The sequence below is a fragment of the Triticum aestivum genome, chromosome 2A, assembly GCF_018294505.1.
Source record: "Triticum aestivum cultivar Chinese Spring chromosome 2A, IWGSC CS RefSeq v2.1, whole genome shotgun sequence".
NCBI classification, from domain to species: Eukaryota; Viridiplantae; Streptophyta; class Magnoliopsida; order Poales; family Poaceae; genus Triticum; species Triticum aestivum.
Window position 1 is genome coordinate 23,670,915 of NC_057797.1, and position 3,862 is coordinate 23,674,776.

The following is a 3,862-nucleotide window of genomic DNA, read 5'->3' on the forward strand; positions in this document are numbered from 1 at the left end:
TTCGGCTCGCTTCGGTGCTTGTAGTCGTCGCTAGGTGGTCTAGGATCTGGATGTAATTTTTATTTCAGGTGTTCGTTGTACTGCCATGATCGAAGGTGAATAGATTGGAAGTTTTTCCGCAAAACGAGGAGAGGTATTAACGCCATGGCACAATTTTTTTACCTTTTGATTATGTTCTTTAAACATACGAGTCCACAACGTAACATAATAGAAAATGTTTCCCATGTTAGTGAGGGTGAGGAGTGACTCCTCACGGAAAACCTTTCGGTTCCTTGAGGCCCAAGTTTTCCGAAAGACAGCGAAGAGCATAGTAGACCAGAAGGATGGGCCGAGCCTCGCCCAAATCCGGCATGCAACAGGGCACGGAGGAAGAGGTAGAGCGCGTCTTTCGAAGGATCAACACGTCTTGGGCAGGAGCTGTCTGGCACAATACATTTGCGTACCATGTTCCCTTTTGTAACGAACCTTTCTACGAATAATAGTAACACAAAAAATCCACTTTTTTTAGGGCCTTGGGCATCCAAGTATACCTCGTATTGGGGTCTATGTCGTATGTGGAGATGAGCTGAGCATATGCCATCTTGTACCATCTTGAAGGAGAAGGGCAAACCATGGATGATGAATCTTTTGTCCGGCTGGTCCTCTAGGCAAAAGTCCTGCAACAAACAAAGCTCCTTGACTAGTTCTACAACATCCACATTAGTAAGACGATTCCAAGGTTAGAGAGTAGCCCATCTTGCATGACCATCAAGATTGAAATGTTTTTATTGATGGACTAGGAGAATAGCTTAGAAAAAAGTTCCACGAGGCAGTTAGTAGCGAGACAGGTGACGGACCAGAAGAAGGTGTTGGAGCCATTATAAGTGAGAGCAAAGGTGGTTTCCTGGACAGTGGAAAGTTCTGCGGTTGCTGTTTCCCAAGGAAAGGAACATTGTGATGGATTATTTGACAGTGGTATGGATGCTGACCAAGGAACCACTTAACCCAAGGGAGGCCAGGTGATTGTTGCAGCTTGAGATAAACTGCTAGTACTTACTATAATATTATTTAATTATTGTTGTCTATCCAACGATGAAAAGAAGTAATTAGAAGAACTCCTAGTTACCAAGTGAACCCTGCATGGGATGTTTTGTACTCCATCCGTCCGGAAATACTTGTCATCAGAATGGATAAAAGGAGATGTATCTAGACGTATTTTAGTTCTAGATACATCTCTTTTTATCCATTTTGATGACAAGTATTTTCAGAACGGAGGGAGTAGTAATGATTTCCTTCCAACGATCAACTCAGATATGAGCAGGTCCCGATGATACTGGTATGAAATGTTTGTCAATGAGGAAGAACCGGACAGTGTGACAAAGACCATGTGTGGACGGTGGCGCTCCGTGCCTAGGGAGACGGTGCAGTGAATACCGTACCACGTAGACATCAATGCGTGGGAACGGCGGAGTGGACTGCGTGCCATGGCGCTACAGTCCGAAGGGGCGATGCAGGGGTAGCACGTGTCGGTGCAACGACGGGGAAGACCTCAGGGCGGCGGCATGAACCGCAATGCCGTGATGCTACGGCCCGAAGGGGCGACGCCGCAGAAGCGCTTCGGTGCAACGGCGGGAAAGACCTTGGGGCGGCGACATAACGACAGCCCGTAATCGACGGAGAGATGCACAAACTCAGGGACAATCTTTACATTGACCTGCGGAGGCGCACACAACCGACAGATCAAGTCAATCGTGCAGCATGGATGAAATGGATGCGGATGGTCACATGATTAATCCAATCGTGTCAGGAAGTCGGGGCGCCTGGACGACAGCAGATGACCACAAACCTCGGGCGCGCGAAGCAACAGGAGCAGCGTTGCGGGCACGCGCGAACATATATGCAGCGGACACAGCGTCACGAGCTGGACACAGTGGCGTAGCTAGGGGGTGGCCAGGGTGGTCCATGGACCACCCTGGAATTCCCCCATAGCTTATGTATAGTGTAGTAAAAAACATTTCGTTTAAAATAAAACAAAACTTGTGTAAATATTTCTATTACCGGACCACCCTGACAAATCGGGCTGGCTACGCCACTGGCTGGACATGAGGCTGATTCATACGCATAATACGCATGAACAGCCAAACATGTGCACGTCAGCTGCAGCCAACGCTGGTGCGTGACGCCGGAGCGGAGATGCACACAGCACGGCGGGCCAGCGCAACGCAAGCCATGCAAGTCAAGGTGTGAGACGTGTCATCTTTCATGAAGTGGATGGAGGCGGTTGATGGAGGAGTCCCGATCAGATTAGGTTATGACCGTCAGCGCAGAATAATGTGCGGATGACGGCCGTTCTGGGCCGGCGCCTGTCGCGCCAGGTTGCCTAGTCGACGAAGAGGCCGGTGTGGTCGATGCCGAAGTCGAAGTAGTGGAGCGCGAGGGTCGCCAAGGGACGGGCGACCCAAACCGATCTTAGATCATAAAACAAAAACAAAAAGACACCGATCAAAAGGGACCGATGCGAGACAAAAATCAGGATCAATGGATCGGGAAAACGACTCTGGACAGTCGATAAACGCAGATCCGGCGGACGAATCGTAGCTACATGATGCTTAGCCCTCGATAGAGATCATGAAGATTGATGTCTCGAGGGCTGCATGGAGAGAAATTAATGATGAAGCTAGGTCCATAAACTTGCGGCCGATACCATGTAAGAGTATTAGAGAGGAGAGAGTTAGCGTAATCGTGAACTTGCCTCAGCCGCGACAGGTGATGCTCCTTATGCTAGTTAGCCAATCTATTGTCGTGTGGCCTTTAATTCAGTTTTTCTCTTGTTAACCGGATGACTCAGTTTTCTTATGCAAGCATAACCACAGATTTATGTGTTCCTATCAACTTCCGAATTGCAATTATCATCAATTATGGTTTAGTTACTTTGCTATAGATAAAGAGGCGGGAGATGGTTCGATGAATAGCATAAAGAGGCGGGAGATGGTTCGATGAATAGCGACAGTCTATCTATTGAACTTGAACAGTGCATTTATACGTAGTGGGCTAGTGACTTTATGTATACTCCTTCCTTACCAAATATAAGACAGTTTTTTAGAGTAGTTTAACCTACAGAAATATCTGTACCAAATATAAGACATTTTTGGTACAGAGATAGTACAAGGGAAACATAAAATATACAGAAAGTGACGGTTCTTACTCGCTTTTATGTACATGTATGTTCACATGTTCCTATCAATAAGCAATACATTTACAACACCATCTACCACCTTATATTATTACTCGGTGTGTTTGTGACATCTATAAATACCATATGTGTCTTCTCCTTCTCGGTCTTCATATTGTAGCTGTAACATAACATATACGTCCAATAGTGATGGAAATGCCTACAAAGTAGCTGTGTGATAAGCTCAACATATGAAATAATTTAGCAATGCAATATTCTAGATTTTTTTTGTGTGTTTAGAAAAGTAATCCTTTTATACAATTTATGTTGAGCATGGGAGGTGTCGGGAGTTTGAAATCCTAGCTCATAAAGATATCTGGTACATATTGGTCATCATGGACTCTTGTTGAAACTAGAGGATACTGCGAACGATGTTGCGGGAATTGGTTGATGAAAAATTGATTTGATAACATGAGAATCAAAATTAAAAATACATGTGAATTGTTTTATAAGATTATGTACCTATCCTATCTAAAAAAAGACGTTACATTACATGTTCTTCTTCCATCTCATCAAGCCCCCCCACCCCCCCGACCCCCACACACACACACACATCATTCTTCTCATCTCCCATGCCTGGTTTCCTGCCATGTTTTCCCTGACCTCCTTGACCTAGCCCCCCTCCCCTCCACGCATGATGTCTCCCGAACC